The sequence below is a fragment of the Zea mays genome, chromosome 10, assembly GCF_902167145.1.
Source record: "Zea mays cultivar B73 chromosome 10, Zm-B73-REFERENCE-NAM-5.0, whole genome shotgun sequence".
Classification (NCBI taxonomy): domain Eukaryota; kingdom Viridiplantae; phylum Streptophyta; class Magnoliopsida; order Poales; family Poaceae; genus Zea; species Zea mays.
In genome coordinates this window covers 150,230,373-150,236,372 of record NC_050105.1, presented here as the reverse complement: position 1 = coordinate 150,236,372, position 6,000 = coordinate 150,230,373, and positions in this window count along the sequence as shown.

Sequence of the window (6,000 nt, the reverse complement as noted above, 5' to 3'; positions counted from 1 at the left end):
ATAGGGTCTTTAACAAGTCCACTGGACTAGTTGAAGTCTCATGTGACGTTGTGTTTGATGAAACTAACGGCTCTCAAGTAGAGCAAGTTGATCTTGATGAAGTAGGTGAAGAACAGGCTCCATGCATAGCGCTTAGGAACATGTCCATTGGGGATGTGTGTCCTAGGGAATCCGAAGAGCCTCCAAATGCACAAGATCAACCATCCTCCTCCACGCAAGCATCTCCACCAACTCAAAATGAGGATGAGGCTCAAGTTGATGAAGGGCAAAATCAAGAAGATGAGCCACCTCAAGATGACGGCAATGATCAAGGGGGAGATGCAAATGATCAAGAAAAGGAGGATGAGGAAGAACCAAGACCGCCACACCCAAGAGTCCACCAAGCAATCCAACGAGATCACCCCGTCGACACCATCCTCGGCGACATTCATAAGGGGGTAACTACTCGATCTCGGGTTGCTCATTTTTGTGAACATTACTCTTTTGTTTCCTCTATTGAGCCACACAGGGTAGAGGAAGCTCTCCAAGATTCGGATTGGGTGGTGGCGATGCAAGAGGAGCTCAACAATTTCACAAGGAATGAGGTATGGCACTTAGTTCCACGTCCTAACCAAAATGTTGTAGGAACCAAATGGGTCTTCCGCAACAAGCAAGATGAGCATGGTGTGGTGACAAGGAACAAAGCTCGACTCGTGGCCAAAGGATATTCACAAGTCGAAGGTTTGGATTTTGGTGAAACCTATGCACCCGTAGCTAGGCTTGAGTCAATTCGCATATTATTGGCCTATGCTACTTACCATGGCTTTAAGCTCTATCAAATGGACGTGAAAAGTGCCTTCCTCAACGGACCAATCAAGGAAGAGGTCTATGTTGAGCAACCTCCCGGCTTTGAAGACAGTGAGTACCCTAACCATGTCTATAGGCTCTCTAAGGCGCTTTATGGACTCAAGCAAGCCCCAAGAGCATGGTATGAATGCCTAAGAGATTTCCTTATTGCAAATGGCTTCAAAGTCGGCAAGGCCGATCCTACTTTATTCACTAAAACTCTTGAAAAAGACTTGTTTGTATGCCAAATTTATGTTGATGATATTATATTTGGGTCTACTAACGAGTCTACATGTGAAGAGTTTAGTAGGATCATGACACAGAAATTCGAGATGTCGATGATGGGGGAGTTGAAGTATTTTCTAGGATTCCAAGTCAAGCAACTCCAAGAGGGCACCTTCATTTGCCAAACAAAGTACACTCAAGACATTCTAACCAAGTTTGGGATGAAGGATGCCAAACCCATCAAGACACCCATGGGAACTAATGGGCATCTCGACCTCGACACGGGAGGTAAGTCCGTGGATCAAAAGGTATACCGGTCGATGATTGGTTCATTGCTTTATTTATGTGCATCTCGACCGGACATTATGCTTTCCGTTTGCATGTGTGCAAGATTTCAAGCCGACCCTAAGGAATCACACCTTACGGCCGTAAAATGAATCTTGAGATATTTGGCTTATACCCCTAAGTTTGGGCTTTGGTACCCTCGGGGATCCACATTTGATTTACTTGGTTATTCGGATGCCGATTGGGCGGGGTGCAAAATCAATAGGAAGAGCACATCGGGGACTTGCCAGTTCTTGGGAAGATCCTTGGTGTCTTGGGCTTCAAAGAAGCAAAATTCGGTCGCTCTTTCCACCGCCGAAGCCGAGTACATTGCCGCAGGACATTGTTGCGCGCAATTGCTTTGGATGAGGCAAACCCTGCGGGACTACGGTTACAAATTAACCAAAGTCCCTTTGCTATGTGATAATGAGAGTGCAATTAAGATGGCCGACAATCCCGTCGAGCATAGCCGCACTAAGCACATAGCCATTCGGTATCATTTTCTTAGGGATCACCAACAAAAGGGGGATATCGAGATTTCTTACATTAATACTAAAGATCAATTAGCCGATATCTTTACCAAGCCACTTGATGAACAATCTTTTACCAGACTTAGGCATGAGCTCAATATTCTTGATTCTAGAAATTTCTTTTGCTAGCTTGCACACATAGCTCATTTAAATACCTTTGATCATATCTCTTTTATATGCTATGACTAATGTGTTTTCAAGTCGATTTCAAACCAAGTCATAGGTATATTGAAAGGGAATTGGAGTCTTCGGCGAAGACAAAGGCTTCCACTCCGTAACTCATGCTTCGCCGAGCAACTCTCTCGTCTCTGGGGGAGAAATGAGCATCAAGGAAAAGGACTTCATCCTTGGGGGAGAGAGTAAAAGCTCAAACGCAAAAGGACTTCGTCTTTGGTATAATCTTAACTCATTTACTTATGACCAAAGGGGAGGAACTTACTTCGAGGGCTCTAATGATTCCGTTTTTGGCGATTCATGCCAAAAAGGGGGAGAAATGAGCCCAAAGCAAAAGGACCGCACCACCACCACCAAATTCAAAAACTTAGTGCTTTCCAAAAGTCTTTATCATTTGGTATCCTATTGTGTTCAAAAGGGGGAGAAAGTAGTATTTCAAAAATGGTATATCAAAACCCTCTTGAACACTAAGAGGTGGATCTCTTTTAGGGGGAGTTTTGTTTAGTCAAAGGAAAAGCATTTAAAATAGGGGGAGACAATTTCAAATCTTGAAAATGCTTTGCAAACTCTTATTCATGTACCTTTGACTATTTGCAAAAGATCTTTGAAATAGATTTACAAAAAGAATTTGCAAAAACAAAACATGTGGTGCAAACGTGGTCCAAAATGTTATATAAGAAAGAAACATTCCTTGCATATCTTGTAAGTAGTTATATTGGCTCAATTCCAAGTAACCTTTGCACTTACATCATGTAAACTAGTTCAATTATGCACTTCTATATTTGCTTTGGTTTGTGTTGGCATCAATCACCAAAAAGGGGGAGATTGAAAGGGAATTAGGCTTACACCTAGTTCCTAAATAATTTTGGTGGTTGAATTGTCCAACACAAATATTGGACTGACTAGTTTGCTCTAGTGTATAAGTTATACAGGTGCAAAAGGTTCACATCTAGCCAATAAAAAGATCAAGTGTTGGATTCAATAAAGGAGCAAAGGGGCAACCGAGGGCACCCCTGGTCTGGCGCACCGGACTGTCCGGTGTGCCACCGGACAGTGAACAGTACCTGTCCGGTGCACCAGGGGACTCAGACTCAAACTCTTCACCCTCGGGATTTCTCGGAAGCCGGCGCGCTATAATTCACCGGACTGTCCGGTGTGCACCGGACATGTCCGGTGCTCCAAGGAAGCTCGGCCTCCTGAACTCGCCAGCCTCGGGTTCGCGCGGCAGCCGCTCCGCTATAATTCACCGGACTGTCCGGTGTGCACCGGACTGTCCGGTGTGCCAGCGGAGCAACGGCTCCCTGCGGCGCCAACGGCTCCCTGCGGTGCATTAAATGCGCGCGCAGCGCGCGCAGAAGTCAGAATCGCCCATGCCGGTGCACCGGACATCAAACAGTACATGTCCGGTGTGCACCGGACACCCAGGCGGGCCCACAAGTCAGAAGCTCCAACGGCTAGAATCCAACGGCAGTGATGACGTGGCAGGGGCACCGGACTGTCCGGTGTGCACCGGACTGTCCGGTGCGCCATCGAGCAGACGCCTCCAGCCAACGGTCACTTTTGGTGGTTGGGGCTATAAATACCCCAACCACCCCACATTCATTGCCATCCAAGTTTTCCACTTCTCAACTACTACAAGAGCTCTAGGCATTCAATTCTAGACACATTCAAAGAGATCAAATCCTCTCCAATTCCACACAAAACCCTAGTGACTAGAGAGAGTGATTTGCCGTGTTCATTTGAGCTCTTGCGCTTGGATTGCTTCTTTTCTTTCTCACTTGTTCTTGAGATCACAACTCCATTGTAATCAAGGCAAGAGGCACCAATTGTGTGGTGGCCCTTGCGGGGAAGTTTTGTTCCCGGCTTTGATTAGAGAAGAGAAGCTCACTCGGTCCGAGGGACCGTTTGAGAGAGGGAAGGGTTGAAAGAGACCCGGCCTTTGTGGCCTCCTCAACGGGGAGTAGGTTTGCAAGAACCGAACCTCGGTAAAACAAATCTCCGTGTCTCATTTGCTTATTCGCTTGGGATTTGTTTTGCGCCCTCTCTTGCGGACTCATTTATTATTACTAACGCTAACCCCGGCTTGTAGTTGTGTTTATATTTGTAAATTTCAGCTTCGCCCTATTCACCCCCCCTCTAGGCGACTATCACTGTGCTAACACCTAATCAAGTTTTGTGGCTATAAGTTTGAAGTTTTTTACAGGATCACCTATTCACCCCCCCCTCTAGGTGCTCTCAATTGGTATCAGAGCCGTTCTCTTCAAGAAAGGGACTAACCGCCCGAAGAGATGGATCCTAAGGGGAAGGGAATTGTGATCAACGACAAGGAGAAGGAGTCCTTCGTCAACGAGCCAAGGGATGACAAGTCCAATGACTCGGGCTCGGGCCACAAGCGAAGAGATGGGAAGAAGAAGAAGACAAGACGCATCAAGGAGATCGTCTACTACGACAGCGATGAGTCTACTTCTTCCCAAAAGGACGAGGACCACAACAACTACGAGAGAAGAAAACCGGTTAATTCGAACTTTTCTTTTGATTACTCTCGTATTCCGCAAAGTTCACATTCTCATTTGCTCTCCATTCCACTCGGCAAGCCCCCACACTTTGATGGAGAGGACTACGGATTTTGGAGCCACAAAATGCGTAGTCACCTATTCTCTCTCCATCCTAGTATATGGGAGATTGTAGAGAGTGGAATGCATTTTGATAGTTCGGATAGTCCCATGTTCATTAATGAACAAATTCATAAGAATGCACAAGCTACTACTGTTCTTCTAGCTTCCTTGTGCAGGAATGAATACCATAAGGTGAGCGGCTTGGATAACGCCAAGCAAATCTGGGACACCCTCAAGATTTCTCATGAGGGGAACGACGTCACCTTACTCACCAAGATGGAGTTGGTGGAGGGCGAGCTTGGACGGTTCGCAATGATAAGGGGCGAGGAGCCAACGCAAACATACAATCGGCTCAAGACCCTTATCAACAAGATAAGAAGCTACGGGAGCACGCGATGGACGGACCACGACGTCGTCCGCCTAATGCTAAGGTCATTTACCGTTCTTGATCCTCACTTGGTGAACAATATACGTGAAAATCCCAGGTACACCAAGATGTCGCCCGAAGAAGTTCTTGGGAAATTTGTTAGCGGGCGAATGATGATCAAGGAGGCGAGATATGTGGACGACGCCTTGAATGGTCCGATCAACGAGCCGCAACCTCTCGCTCTCAAGGCAACACGAAGCAAGGAGGCGCTACCTAGCAAGGTGGCACAAATTGAGGCGGCCGGACTCAACGATGAAGAGATGGCTCTCATCATCAAGAGATTCAAGACGGCGCTAAATGGTCGCAAGGGGCAGCCAAGCAAGACCAAGACCAAGGGGAAGCGCTCATGCTTCAAATGCGGTAAGTTTGGTCATTTTATCGCTAACTGTCCCGATAATGAAAGTGACCAGGAAAAGGGAAACAAAAGAGAAAAGAAGAAGCAATACAAGAAGGCAAAGGGCGAGGCGTATCTAGGAAAGGAGTGGGACTCGGATTGCTCCTCCTCCGACTCCGACAACGAAGGACTCGCCGCCACTGCCTTCAACAAATCGGCTCTCTTCCCCAACGAGCGTCTCACATGTCTTATGGCAAGGGAGAAGAAGGTGAGTACTCAAGACTCCACTTATGCTTCTTCTAGTGATAGTGGGTCTAGTGATGATGACATAGATTATTCATGCTTGTTCAAGGGCTTAGATAGATCTAAGATAGATAAAATCAATGAATTGATTGATGCATTGAATGAAAAGGATAGGCTTTTAGAAAAGCAGGAGGATTTATTGTATGATAAACATGATAAATTTGTAGAGGCACAAAAATCATATGCTTTAGAAGTAAAAAGAAATGAAATGCTTTCTTATGAACTATCTACTTGTCATGAAAC